The 16,834-nt window shown below is 32.2% G+C and overlaps 1 pseudogene; it reads left to right on the forward strand.

The window, feature by feature from the left end:
* The first annotated feature begins 1,317 nt into the window (after positions 1 to 1,317).
* Positions 1,318 to 16,834, forward strand: part of LOC120122692 — a 29,795-nt pseudogene continuing 14,278 nt past the window's right edge.

Consider the following 16,834-nt stretch of genomic DNA (forward strand, 5'->3'; position numbering starts at 1 on the left):
TATTTCATTTTTATTTAACCTAATTCGTGTTTCGGTCCAAGTTCTTAAATTAATCATATGATCGGAACTATTTTCATGTTGTTTTAATGTTTCACCTAAATGTCTCCAATCATTTATTCTTTCAATTGCCAAATTACTTTTAGTCCGAGAGGTTTTAAATAACTTACAACAAAAACAAAAAACTTTATCAAGTTCTTTTGAATACACTAACCATTTTCTATCACAAGAATAATCATTTCTTAATTTACGAATAAAAAAATCACAAGAAAAATGTCTACCATGTGCATCTTTTGGAAAAAATTGTATTAGGTTCAATTTCTCTATTAGGCCCTTTTTCTATAAGTAAATCTTTCATTTTTGAATCTAAGTCATCCCACACTCTAGGATAAAAAATATTAAAATCACATGATTTATCTTTATCAACAAATTCATTACTCGCAATCTTTAGAATTATCAACCGAATCATTGGGTGAATCATTGGAATTTCCAATAGGATTATTAAATGTATTAGGTGAATCATTGAAATTTCCAATAGAATTATTAGAAGTATTAGGTGAATCATTGGAATTTCCAATCGAATTATTAGAAGGTTTAATCAGTTTAACAATAAATCTATCTAAAGACCCATGTAAAGAATTAGCCATTTCTTGTTCTTGTTTTTTTCATTTTCCATTTAGGGCACCCGATGGTTGTTTTCGAGGTAACATATTTAAAAGTAATCAATAAAACAAATATAGTAGCAAGTAAACAATAAAACATATATATTAGAAAGGAAAGATACAACCTGGCCGATGACCGAAGTTTATGTTGTTGACTTGTTCTTTCTCACAATCAACTGATCTGAAAAATTAATGATGAAATAAAATAATCAGAAGGAATCACTCCAAAAAATGTCTTGAACGAAAATATTTAGCCACTGTTTTTTTCTCATCAAACTAAGTTTGCCACTACACAATCAAAATTCAAACAATCAAACAAGCCTATAAACTCAATATTTAGCCATTGTTTTTTTCATCAAACTAAGTTTGCCACTACACAATCAAAATTTAAACAATCAAACAAGTCCATAAACTCAATATTTAGCCACTGTTTTTCCCATCAAACTAAGTTTGCCACTACACAATCAAAATTCAAACAATCAAACAAACCCATAAACTCAATATTTAGCCACTGTTTTTTTTCTCATCAAACTAAGTTTGCCACAGTGTGACGGTGAACGAAAATATTTCAATTAAAACTGATCTTAATCAAAGGCTAAACATCAATATTTCAATTAAACTCGAAAAAACATAATTCTCAATCAGAATATGATTCAAACATTTGTTAGAATATGATTCAAACAGTTGTTAGAATATGATTAAAATTGATCCTAATCAAAAGCTAATTCACAGAAACATTTTGTCAAACAGTTGGTGTGCGTACACAAACATCAATATTTCAATTAAAACTGATCCTAATCAAAGGCTAAATCCATGAATTTGATTCATTAAACTTGAAAAACCATAATTCCCAATCAAAATATAAAGCAAAATAGATCAAACACTCAAATTTTGAACAAAAGATTCAAGAACAGTAAACACATCAAGTGACGTCCTTTCACTAAAAAAACACATAGGAAAGTCAACATACCAGAGATAGATTGATGATTATCGGTGAAGTCATTTTCACGAAATAGATTGATGATTATCGGTGACCTGAAACTCCAATACCAATCAAGCATAAGGGATTAAGGGATTAAGGCTGAAACAGAGATATGTCTTGAAGGTTAAGAACGAACAAGAAAATGTGGTTCTTGTTCTTTTCGTTGTCTCGTTGAATGGAGAAGCAGAGAGATGTCTTGAAGGTTAAAACCGAGTGACTGTTGGATGTTGTTTGGGTTTCCGAAGGGAGAAGCATAAGACCATCAATCTTCCATCAATCTATTTCCTGTTCGTTCTTGACTGTTGGGTGTTGTTTGGATTTTCGAAGGGAGAAGCAGAAGACCATCGATCTTCCATCGATGATTATGCATCATTTGCACCGAGAAGACCATCCAACTTCCATTAATTTTTTTGGATTTTCGAAGAGAGAAATGATTAAGCAACGTTTGGCGTCTACACTTCCAAGGGGGAATTATTTTTTTAGATCTACGTCGCCTACCCTAAGCCTTCCATCGACCGATCATGTGTTTTGGGCTAATTGTTTTGGGCCAAATATATATATACACACTATAAGCACTAGAAAACTGATGCCCTACTCAAACATGCTGCTCTGGGCTAAGGCCCATCTGGCACATGTATTGGGTCGGGCTTGCCATAAATGAATCAAAAAATATCATCATTTAACAAATTAAAAATCCAATGAGCTTATAAATATATATATTTAAACTTAATTAAAAGCAAATGGGATTATTATTTTCTTTATCTCATCGTTACTTGTTATCACAATAAAGATTATTGTATTAATGATATCTAAAATCATAGAAAATATTATCATACGAAAAAGAAGAAGCAATTCTTTCCCATTTTATCACTATAGATGCAATCCTTTATTGATTGTCGCGTTTGTTATTTTTTTACGAACACCATTTAATACTATATTTTGATGAAAAATATTGAGAATATGAAAGGTATTGAAATACTGATTGGTTGTAAAAATTGAGATTATATATATGTGAATAAAATCATGTGTTAGTGATGAATATCCAATAAATTTGAGTTATATCAATAATTAAGAGTGAGTAAAACTCGATTTAATTTGAATTGACTTCGAGTTGTAATTTCATAAACTTGACTCAACTAAAAAAAATTCAAGTTTAAATACAACTCGAATAACTATAAATTTTTAATAATCAGTAGATTGATTTTTAAGTTTGAGTCTAATCCATCAACTATGTATGATATATGTATATCACATGTGAAAAAAATATGAATAAATATATATGTATTGTATATGGTTATTAAAAAATCATTTAAATTAGATTAAAATAGTATCATAATATTATAAATATTTATAATTAAATTTAAACAGAAACTAGAAAACTCAAATCGACTCGAAAAAATTTCAAATCAAGTTTGAGTTATAAAATAAGACACATCAACTCGAATAACTCAAAATCTTTTGACTCAATTCGATTGAACACTCACCACTATTAATAATGATAAAATGATTCGCCGTTGTTGGTATAATATTTTTGAAATTAAAAAAAAAACTAAAAGAGAAAATTTAAAACTATAATAAAATCCATAAATTAAACACATGATTAGAATATTTTTATATAATCATTGACACAATAAATTAGCACTAGAGATCATATAAGAAAAATATTAAAATTCATCAAAGGAGAAACTCGAACAAAAGACATATACGAACAAATCTGAATGCATCGACAAACGAACCACAATAGAGGATTAAACTATTGAAAAACCACTAACAACGACAAATCAAAATCGAACGTTTTGAGAAAACCATATATGGTCGCAAATCACGTATCCAAGTCCAATATGATAATCCAAATAATGGAATATCAATAGAATAACAGATAATCGTCGTATTGAACAGCAACACCAAATTCATTCCCAAAAAAGTTAAATGAAAAAATTGATCAAACGATTTAAAATGTACCGTAAAGACATAGGAAAACGTATCATAAAATTATAATTATTAAAATCTAAAAAATAAAAAAATATTTGATATAAAACAAGTAAATAAAAAAACAAAGAATAAAGACGAACAGCTACTAACACCAAAATTAATATAATCGCGTGTAAACAAAACAAAACGAAACAATAATTAAGTTTATTTATAAAATTAAATCACATCTTATAATATTTATAAATTCATGGTATATTACATGTCCATATTTTCAATAAAAATTTGTCGCATATGGAAAATTTTGCTGTTGCTTAATACCTGATTGGTGGAAACAAATCGCCACTTGTTTTAAGCTTAGAAGTTTCACGTGGTCTTGGGCTCCCCCTCTTCTCTCTGATTTTCTATAAAAAAAAATATGGATTCTAAAAATTACTTTCCATTTTGATATTCTAAAATGTAATAATTTAATATTATTGTATAACTGAATTGACTATCAATCTCTAATAATTATTATTATTAGAATTAAGATGTTTATTATCAACGATCGTGATTAATTTTTTTTTATTGCGAGTGCTCTTTAAAGAGATAAATAGTTAGTCACAAAATATCTTATATTCTTGTGAGTAGGATCTAATATAAATCCATATTATTAGAGGGTAATGCAAGCAACCATTATGTCACACATTATTGCTTCTCCGTTACTTTCTAATTTTTAAAATTTTCTAATAACATATTGCATATAATTAAATCTCTAATTAAATTATTGTCATTGATTGATTAGATGTCAGCACAATTAAAATTTTACTAAAATGTCATTTCTTGAATTTTTTTTATTAACAATTGTTAACAATCTCAAAAAAAATTGCATTATCATTAAATTTCTAATTAAATTATTGTCATTGATGGATTTGTTATCAATATATTGATAACTTTTTAGGTTGCAATTAAAATCTCTAACTAAATTATTGTCATCGAATGATAATTTTATAGGTTGCAACTAAAATAATTATGCTCTAATTAAATTATTTTTATTTTTTTGGAATACAAAAAAGAATGTTATCATCAAGAAACTTATGTAACATTTTTTATATTCAAAATTATTAATAATTGTGTAACTTTTTAGAATAAATAAGATAAAAAATTTTTTGTTAAAATTATTATTATTATTATGTTTTTAAGATTGCATCTTTGAAAATTCCAAGAAAATGCCTTTCGCAAGCAACTGCTATATATTTTCTTTATTTATAATGGTCAACAGTCCATTGAAATAAACTTAATCAATTCTTTATTTCTTTAATTTGTTCGCTTTCATTTGCATTTACGGGACAAGTTTAATTTGGATAATGTCAAGTGCCCAAATGGAAACAAATATAAACGGTAAACCTCTATACCCTGCCTATGCGTTACGACCAGATTTAGCAGATTACGATAAAAGTTTTCTAAAACATTTTTCAATAGTTTAAAATCATATTACGAATAAATATCTTTAAAAATATAATTGATAACATTAAAGTTCAATTCCAGTAATTAAAATCATAATGACTGAATAAAATATTTCATAATCAGTATCGAAGAAAATCTAACATCAATAACAAAAGCAACATACGCCGTAAAACAAGTATTTTCAAAATATAGGTACATGTCACTCAAATTAATACAACTCGGAAGATAAAAACATTACAACAAAATAATTATGTACGAATGCTTCGATCCTCCTAAGCCTATTGGGCCTAGGAGCCCACCCAAGGGTCGCCTTAGGTCCATAATGAATTACCAGTTTGATCAGTGCTTAACCTATATAAGGAATTATCAGTTTGATTGAAGCTAAACCTGTAGAGACTTCATACTAGATCTCAGAATACCCCGAAGAGCATAGTTTTCAAACAGTAACTAACAATAGTAAGGAAATCAGAGTTCAAACAGATATCAATTCAATAAAAACAGTAACCAGATAGCATGAATCAGACAAGCATACTTAAAACTTCAGTAAATCATAAATCAGTCTTGAAACAGATAAATCATGTGAAATTAAACCAGATTAGCTAGCCATATTGCAAATAAGGTAAAATAGTCATGTGCACATGATATTTCAAACATATATATGTATATAGCATACAAGGAACACACCTCGTAAAAAGAATAAGTCTGGTAGATCTATCGAGCACCAACTTCACTACGCTCTTCGATTGTATGAGAACCTAAGACATATCAGAACAAAATTATTATCGGAGTAGTACTCTAAAACTGAGTATTTAACAGGGTTACAAAACTATATGAGTAATCACAGGCTCTCGCAAATGAGTGGGTCGAGAGAAATCGGGCCGAGCAGACGAACGATCGGTACAATCTTGAGTACCTTTATTAAATGACATAATAATTTAGTCCTTAACCCTCAAATTAGATGCACTTAATTAAATCACTTAAATATATACTTAAATTATATATGCATGTTCGAGTTTAACGAGTTAATTTAGAGGCTTTCGGGTTCAAATTTGACAAAACAGACTTCAAATTAGGACTCATAATATCAAAAAACATAAAATATATCCTTTTGGAAAATTTAACTTTTTGGTCAAAGTCAACTCTGGTCAAAGTTAACGATCATGTTAACGATCAACAAGTTGATTCTATTTGAGTTGACTCAATCGGGTTGACTGAGTAAGTTGACTCGACTTGACCCGGTTCAGTTATACTGGATCGGTTCAGTTTGATTGGACCAGTTCGATTTGACTGGACTGACGGAGGAGGCCCACAAGCACTGCCGATGCGTAATGGCAGAAAGGGGTCAGGTCGGTCGACGAGTACTCCAGGAGCATTCAAACACCATTTACAACCAAGATTTAACCAAAAATCAACCAAAAACCATGCCAAAATATCTTAAATACAAATAGAACTTACCCAAAATGGTTATCGGCGGAAACAATGACGACACGATGACCCTCCGGTTAAGTTTCGAGTGCACGAGGACGGTGAGTCTAGCTACGATGACGATGAGGCGAGCAGGTGACTAGATCAGAGACATTAAAGGGGAAAATCGAGTGACAGGGGAAAGGTATTTGGTGGAACTTCTTCGACTTCTTAACGACCAGTGGCGGCCGATTTCGGTGAGGTTATAGAGGAATTTTGGTCGCCGATCGATGGCGAGCAAAAATGATGGTGGTGGTGTGCTCCAAAAGTGGTCGGACAGTGAGGAATCGATGAAGAAGGTTTCGACGGCTAGGGATTAAGGTTGGGGAATTTAGGGATTTTGGGTTTTGTGTAACACCCTCTACCCGTACCCGACCCGGATACGAGTCTGAGGTGTCACATTGACTTTTCAAATTTTAACTCTTGACGAACACCAAGGAAATATAAAAACTTTATTAAAATAACATTGTTATTGTACACAAGTTAACCAAAACAAGACAAAACTGATCAGAGCATTTGTAACTAATACTTTTCTTACATGCCAACACTATACACGACAAAAGACATACTTTATTCGTTACTTCTGATCTGATCTTCTAGCAGTGCTGCTGTTCTTGCCACTCCTATTTTTGTTCTTCCCAATTCTTGGTACCTACGTGTAAATCACTTACACGCTAAGTCACAGACTTAGTGAGGCAATAAACATATAATGTGACTTTAACTAGTAATCATACATAAACAATTACTACAATCATTTCACACAACTCACATACTTTTACATATAACAAGTACATACATACATACATACATACATACATATATGTTATTATCATTTATATCTCTTATCTCATATTCCTATGATCTTTTATATCCATATCATATATCTTATAGATTTGTTATTATATCATTATGTCAATCAATTATACTCATTCATATATACCTTACAATATATATATATCATGTCATGTAAAACATAAATCCTATCATAAATCAAATACACATAAGGAACTATATCATCATCTTCATTCTTATCGCTATTATTGATTCCTTTTATCATATAATCTTATAATTACCATTTGTACCATCATATATCACACATACATTTCATAAGGAAACAAACATATCATCATATCCAGTTTATTAATATTATCTCGTTATTAGCCCATGGTACACATGCGAGAACTGTAGATGCGTGAGTCTATTGAGGTTGTGCACCATTATGCTATCACCACAGCTCGTATAAAAGTCCCGAAGGACCTATCCAGAGGTCATAAAGATCCTCGGTAACTGTCCATAGGTCCCAAAGAACCTAGGTAAACTATCCATATGTTCCTTAGAACATAGGTAAACCCTCGACTCTTGGCATGCCAACTATACCTCTAGCTCTCAATATACATAACATGGGCATTTTCACTTATACACTTTCATTGCTCTTATGATTACATATTACTTTTCTTCTGTCACAAATCACATGTTCATATAGTCACATAGTTTACTTTCATGTAATTCATGTCACTTTTCATGTAAACATATGATTCACTTTCACGTATCACATATACTTTCTCTTTCGTATAACTCATGTCTTGTGATCATGTAAACATGTATCACCTAAAATAACATGTCAAACCTATCATTCCACTGATACAATATTCTCATATATTCATGTAGTTCAGTATCATATATCATATGAATCATATAAATCATGTCACATAAACTCGTGCATACATAGAATTCACAGATCAAATAACATTTGACGAGTTACTTATTACTATAGTAACTCCGTCACTGGCTCATCGCAAGCCAATGCTTATTCTATAACATAAGTACAATGAAATTGCACTCACCTTAGCCTTGCTTGCTTTGATTTGATTCTAATTCTTCAATTGATCCGGAACAAGCTTTTATTCTATATCTACATAATAATAACACATAGATACATATCAATATACTAATTGATATATTCTAAGCTATCACTTCATAGGCTAAAAGAAAGCCATTTTCATCTTTTAATAGAGGCATGCATCGATGCACTACACTATGTATCGATGCATCCCTTGACAGATGCATCGATGCACTATCCATGCATCGATGCATAAATCATATTCGATGTTTGCATTTTAAGTAGGTGCATCGATGCACTCCTTATGCATCGATGCACTAATTGCATTCGATGTTTAATTATTTGAGAGTGCATCGATGCACATTGAAGATGCATCGATACACACAACCCATAAATGATACTTGGAGCACGAAAATCCCTTCTTTATTCTCTTAACTCTTCATATTTCATCCCTTTTTCTATTCTTAACTCTTATACACCTATTTAAACTAATCTATACTTATTTATTTCATCTTAAACCCCAAAATCCTGTCCTCCTTATGAGATTCAAGAATTATACCAACTTTGCAACATGATTTAATTCCACTTCTAACACTTCATATGTCTTAACTAGATTAATGACAAGTCAAATTTAACTTTCAATTCTTATTATAAACTCTATTTCAAGATTTCACTCTAGAACTCCAAATCTTTAATCTTCTCTAACTCCTTTATCTTTTGATTTTAAGATAACTTAAGCTTTCCTTAAACTTAGTTATCATCTAATGATCAAAACCCATACTTAAAATCAACAAATAATCAACTAATCAGAAAACTTAACAATTCTCCCCTCCTTTAAATATTATAAACTCCAAATAAATCATTGAATTTTTCAACTATTCCATTTTAATCACCAAATCCTGAAATATTATCATTTAGCTACTAACCCGGTATTGAGGATGTTACAATTCTCCCCTCCTTTAAAGAAAAATTCGTCCTTGAATTTTTCACTGTACATCTTAATAAGAATAAGAATATATCTTCTAATGTTCTAATGTTGCTTTTTCAACTTATTCATTCGTAATTTATAATCAGTGATTTGCCTTCAATTCCAAAGAATCCAATATTTATCTATCTTTTCCACTCTTTCAATTGTTTACATTTTTCTTTGACCTTAATAAAATCCATATAATGTTACTCATCCCGTAGGCAGTAACCAACCTCTTATTTCATTATTATTTAACCAAGAATATAATATTGAATCTTCTTCAAATGTGATTAAATATATATTTTACAAAATCAAACAATCTTTTCATATCACCTTGCACATTTTCCTTCACTTCCATATCGAACTTATCATCTACCCTTCCATATAGTCTCTCTCAAATATGATCCTTTAAACTCAACCTTTTCATCTCTTTATCCACTTATCCTGTTATAATCAAGATCTTCTTATACATAACCATCTATATTATATCCTTCATACTTTTCATAACACTTATATTTATCTTTAAATAACCTTCCATATCGTATTTCCATAATCATGATATTTAATATTACTTGCACAACCTTATCCCTTGTAAAATTCTTATTCAGTCAAAATATATTTATCCCTTTTCATCTCAAACTTTTCTGTTAGATCTTTAACTTCCATCAAACATATAAATCCTTTAACTTTAATACATTCCTCCTCACATTACTTTGTTATTCAACCCACTTCTCTAAAGAAAAATGTAAACCTTCGTCAAATCATCCACATATATGTTCTTTCTAATCAAAATAACTCATCCTTTATCTCCTTAAATTATTAAATCTTCTTTCTTTCTTTTTTATTCAAATTCAAACATTTCATTTATCTTTGTCTTATAAACTGATCACAGATATTTATATATATATATATATATATATATTCCAAACTCTTCCAAAACATACTCCTATCACTTGCTCTTTTAATATTTCCTCATAACATATATCCTTCAACACTGACATTTCTAATCCGTCTAAGCTGATTAGTTGTACCTCTTCCTAATTTACAATTATCATTTGAATACTAACTATATAACTAGTCCATCTCCAACATTCTAATTTACTTGAGCATTGTGTCTTAATAAATTTGTCACTTTAATATTACTACAAATAACTTTTACCTACAATTCTCTCACCCATTCACTACTCATGTATATATATACAACTCGGATTAACCAATATCATAACGCATTTACAGTACAATAGAAAAATACATGCTATTATCTCTGGATCATCAAAATCTTCATTGGTATTAATATTATACATTCGAGCAGTGGAACGTATGTCCTGTTGAGTAGAGGATTCAGGTTGACTTCTGCCTCTTCTTCTACCCCCTTCCTCTTTGAGACATAGAAGCAGATCGATCCAATTATGCATGCTCTTCTGTCCCCAATGGACAATCTCTCATGAAATGTCTTGTTTCCCCACATCGGAAACAAGATCCAGATTTAACTCTACACGTCCCACTGTGATATCTTCCACATGTCTGACAATGTCTCTGTTGTGCTCTTCCATCACTAGACCCTACTGATTGGGTCTGTCTAGTTCTTGTATGATTTGATTCTCTAACGGAGGATACCACCGATCCAGTCCTTGCCTGAGACTGAAAACCAGTATCTCTACCTCTCTTGGGTGGTACAGAACTCGATGAAGCCCCTATTCTTTTAAAGGGTTAGATTATTTGATCCCTAAACCTTTCATTCTAAGCTCTTTCTAGAGCTTTAGCACGATTTACTATTTCTTGAAACGAAGATAAGTTCAGCACTATTAACATTTCTTTCAACCTCGGGCGTAAACCCTCTACAAACCACTCACACGCATCCTTCTCTGTTGGGACCAACTCAGTCGCAAAACGACTTAACTTATTAAACTCGCACTCGTACTCATACACTGTGCGATTCATCTATTTTAGATTCAAGAATTCTTGCTTCATTTTTCGAATAAACTGGTCTCCTATATACTTGTGCTTAAATTCTTCTAAGAATAAAGACCAGGTCACTTGATCACTTGTCAATCTCATAGTAACATTCGTCCACCAAATTCTAGTTTGCCCACGAAGCAAGGAGACCACCGCATCTAATTTCTCCACATCAGAACAGTGAAGTCCTTCTAACATAACCTTTACATCATTAAGCCAAAAGTCTGCGGTAACAGGACCTTCTTCGGCTTCACCCTTAAACTCTGGAGCTCCTAAACCCCTCAACTCCTTTGCAACATTCATTCTTGGAGTTGAAGTAGCATGAGGTTGGAAACGCGTCAATACAACATCTAATGTTCTAAAGAACACATCTTGATCAGCTATAGGCACTCCAGAAGGTTCCTGTTCTTCACCTTGCTGGCCAGGGCAGGCGAATTACTACTTTCAGCGGGCCGATCATCTCCCGCTTGACTTCGAGAACTATCATGTCCGGACATCTATAAAAACATACCCATATCATTCTATCAGCAAAACAACACACTTACTATTATATCAGATCAGAAGTTTTCACTCTTTTGTTGGCATGTATACTTTATAAGACACTTTAGACTTCGGTTTATACCGAGAATCGACTAAACCGTAGCTATGATACCATTAAATGTAACACCCTCTACCAGTACCCGACCCCGGATACGAGTCCGAGGTGTCACATTGACTTTTCAAATTTTAACTCTTGACGAAAACCAAGGAAATTTAAAAACTTTATTAAAATAACATTGTTATTGTACACAAGTTAACCAAAACAAGACAAAACTGATCAGAGCATTTGTAACTAACACTTTTCTTACATGCCAACATTATACACGACAAAAGACATACTTTATCCGTTACTTATGATATGATCTTCTAGCAGTGTTGCTGTTCTTGCCACTCCTACTTTTGTTCTTCCCAATTCTTGGTACCTAAGTGTAAATCAATTACACGCTAAGTCACAGACTTAGTGAGGCAATAAACATATAAAGTGTAACACCCCTAACTCATATTCGACCCGAATACAAGTCCGAGATGTCACATTGACTTTTCAAACTTTGATTCTTAAAGAAAAATCCCGGGCATTTAAAACTTTCATTAAAACAAAATACTTTAATTTACATTAAAGAGACCACTTAATACAAAATCGATCAGAGCATTCGTAATTAACCACTTATTACATACCAACACTTTATACACAACAAAATACCTACTTTGTCAATTACTTCTGATCTGATTTTCTTAGTAATGTTGTTGTCCGTGCGACTGCTATTCTGAATCTTCTTATTTCTTGGTACCTACGTGTAAATCACTTACACGCTAAGTCATAGACTTAGTGAGGCAATAAATGAATATGCAACAATATCTTCATGAATATGCATTCTTACCATTTCCTTCATGACATTTCAATATCCATGTATCTATTACACAATAACATATATAACCATATCATGCATGTACAAAACTTACCTTCTTATATCACTTTCACCTTACTTTGTATTTCAATTGCCCATATATATTATTGAGAATAGAGGTATGTGAGTAGATAGAGGTTGTGCACTAATGCTATCACCACAGCTCGTATCAATTCCCTCATGGGGCACCGAACCTTAGTTCATTATTCGTCCCGAAGAACTGTCATATATATCCCGTAGGACCCCTACATCCCGAAGGACTATTATACCCTCGACTCTTGGCATGCCAATTACACCTACAGCTCTCATATCGTATACTATGGGCATTATTCTTATATTTTATATGTTCATGTACTCATGTCATTTCTCTTGTGATCATGTAGCTCATGTCATGTTCTCATATCACATATCATATCACATGTGTATTTGAATCTATTCATATATATACATCATTTATCCAATCACATGAACATATATATGCCTTATGCATGTATTACAATAATTATCATGTATGCATGTTCACAACTATTGTACTATGAAAATCAATATAGGAATTAGACTTATCATAAGTCTTATTCCATTATACTATACATATAGTATGCACTCACCTTAGCTTTGCTTTGATTCGATTCTAATCCTTTGATCGTTTCGGAATAAGCTTACTTTTAGTATCTACAAAATCACACATGGATCTATATCAGTATTATAGCTAATATACTCTAATGGTTCACTATTTAGATTAAGATAAATTCCAGTTTCCTCTTTTAATGAAGGTATGCATCGATGCACTACTTGTGCATCGGTGCATAAAATGCATTCGATGTTTTATTATTAATTGGATGCATCGATGCATGCCTTATGCATCGATGCACTAATTGCATTCGATCTTTTTATTTTAAAAGAGTGCATCGATGCACTACTTGTGCATCGATACACCTTCAAACACTTTCTGGGTTTTAACCTTGATGCATCGATGCACTATGAATATGCATTGATGCACTCTACCCAGAATCCTCTTTTTGAACCCGAAAATTCAATTCATTTTGGATTAAATCCTTCATGTTTAATCATCTTTTTCATTCTTAACTATAGTACACATCCTTAAACCAATTTATACTCATTTATTTCATCTTAAACCTCCAAATTCTATCCTTCATATGTAATTCAAGAATTAAATCAATAATTCAACATGTTTGAATTCCGCTTTTAACACTTCGTATATCTTAACTAGATTGATGACAAGTCAAATTTAACTTTCAATTCTAGTTATGAACTCTATTCCAAGATTTCATTTAAGAACTTCAAATCTTAAATCTCTCCTAACTCCATCATCCTTTAATGTTAAGATAACTTAAGCTTTCCTTAAGCTTAGTTATCATCTAATAATCAAAACCCAATAATAAATTTAACAAGAATCTCAATAATCAGAAATCTTACCTTTGTTTTGGTTCACACACACAAGGAAGAAAGAAGAAGAAGAGAACTCTGGAAGTCTTAGGTGTTTTCTCCCCTTCCACCTACGTGTATCCTTATATATATATATTTATCCTTTCTTTAATTATTTTTCCTTGCAATTACTCTATTGTCCTTCCATTTCTTCTTTCTTCAATTTCATCCTACACAATAATTTACATGTAAATCTTTATACTATTCATTCATTTTATTTTAACCACTAAATTCTGAGACTTTAGAATTTAGTCACTAACCCGGTATTAAGGATGTTACAACTCTCCCCCCCCTTAAGAAAATTCATCCTCGAATTTTCATTATGCAAAGAGGTAAGGGTACTTAATCCTCATGTCCTCTTCACGTTCCCATGTTGCATCCTCTACTTTGTAATTCCTCCACAATACTTTAACCAATGGAATAGTCTTGTTCCTTGGTTGCTTGACTTCGTGAGCTAATATTTGAACAAGTTCTTCCTCATAAGTTAAATCTGGTCGAACTTCAATTTCTTCAGTAGTCACAATGTGAGATGGATCAGATCGATATTTCCTAAGCATTGAGACATGAAAGACATTGTGTATCTTTTTCATTTCAGGTGGCAAAATTAGCTGATATGCTACTGGTCCTACTCTCTTAGTAATCTCGTAAGGTCCAATGAATCAAGGACTCAACTTTCCTTTCCGTCCAAACCTCAACACTTTCTTCCACGGAGACACTTTCAAGAACACTTTATCTCTGACTTGATATTCATCCTCTTTCCTTTTTAAATCAGCATACGATTTTTGTCTATCAGCTGCAGCTTTCAGATTATTCTGAATTACTTGAACTTTTTATTCCGTATTCTGAATCAACTCATGACCAATAACTTCTCGATCCTTAAGTTCATACCAGTTCAAGGGCGTACGACATCTTCTTCCGTATAGAGCTTCATAGGGAGCCATTTTGATGCTTGACTGATAACTATTGTTGTACGCAAATTCAGCAAGTGGTAAATACCTTTCCCACGATCCTTTGAATTCAATGACACAAGCTCTTAGCATATCCTCCAGAATTTGAATAGTTCGCTCATATTGACCATCGGTTTGAGGATGAAATGATGTACTGAAGTTCAACCGAGTTCCATGTAATGACTTCCAAAACCGTGATGTGAATCTAGGATCTCGATCAGAAACTATGGAAATAGGTACACCATGCAAACATATAATCTCTCTAATATACATTTCCGTATACTTATCCATGGAGAAATTAGTTCGTACCGGAATAAAATGGGCTAACTTAGTCAATCTATCTACGATCACCCAGATTGAATCCTTTTTGTTCGGAGTTAAAGGCAACCCCGTCACAAAATCCATCGTTATGCTTTCCCATTTTCATTGAGGATTTGAAATTGGTTGTAACAATCCTGACAGAACCGGATGCTCAGCTTTGACTTGTTGACAAGTCAAACACTTTGATACAAATTTCGTAATGTCTTTCTTCATTCCCGGCCACCAATATCGACTCTTGAGATCCATATACATTTTATTTCCTCCCGGATGCATTGTCAATGGACTACAATGAGCTTCCGTTAACAAATCATTCTTTAATTTATCATCATCCATAATTACTAATCTTTCTCGATAATACAAATTCTCATCAGACTTAATCTCATAATTCGTACCCTCTCCATTTCTTATATGTTGTATATTCTTTAAACACTTTCCATCTTTAGCTTGCAATTCTTTAATTTGATCTAGCCATGCTGGCTTGATAGTCAGTTCTACACAAATTGCACCATATTCTCTTAACGATAATCTAGCATCAAGAGTTCGTAAAGCTACAAACGTCTTTCTACTCAAGGCATCAGCTACCACATTTGCCTTTCCGGGATGGAAATCAATCACAACATCATAATCCTTGAGAAATTCCATACATATTATTTGTCTTAAATTTAACTCTTTCTGAGTCATCAAGTATTTTAAGCTCTTGTGATCCGTATACAAGTAGCACTTTTCACCAAACAAGTAGTGACGCTAGATCTTTAAAGCAAACACTATTGCCACCATCTCTAGGTCGTGTATTGGATAATTCTTCTTATGCGGTTTTAGTTGTCTCGAAGCATAGACCACCACCTTGCCTTCTTGCATTAATACGCATCCCAAACCACTATGAGATGCATCACTATACACTATAAAGTTCTTGCCAGACTCAGGTTGAACTAACACTGGAGCTTCTGTAAGAATCTTCTTTAACCTTTCAAAACTCTCTTGACATTCTTGAGTCCAATCAAATTTTACTTCCTTTTTCAACAGTTTAGTTAGGGGTAATGCTATGATCGAAAAGTTTTTAATGAACCTTCGATAATAACCAGCTAACCCCAGAAAACTTCTAACATCTTATATATTCTTTGGAACTTCCCACTCCAGAATAGCTTTAATCTATTGGGGATCCACTCGAACTCCTTCTGTAGAAATTACATGTCCAAGGAATGTCACTTCATTCAACCAAAATTCACACTTAGAAAATTTAGCATAAAGCTTCTTGTCTCGTAAAATCTGTAAAACAAATTTGTAAGTGTGAACTATGCTCTTCTTCTGACTTTGAATATATTAAAATATCATCAATAAACACCACAGCAAACTGATCCAAATAAGGTTGGAATATCCTGTTCATTAGATCCATAAAAGTAGCTGGTGCATTCGTAACTCCAATCGGCATCAC

The sequence above is a fragment of the Hibiscus syriacus genome, unplaced genomic scaffold (genome assembly GCF_006381635.1).
Source record: "Hibiscus syriacus cultivar Baekdansim isolate YM2019G1 unplaced genomic scaffold, ASM638163v2 tig00110387_pilon, whole genome shotgun sequence".
In the NCBI taxonomy this organism is placed as follows: Eukaryota; Viridiplantae; Streptophyta; class Magnoliopsida; order Malvales; family Malvaceae; genus Hibiscus; species Hibiscus syriacus.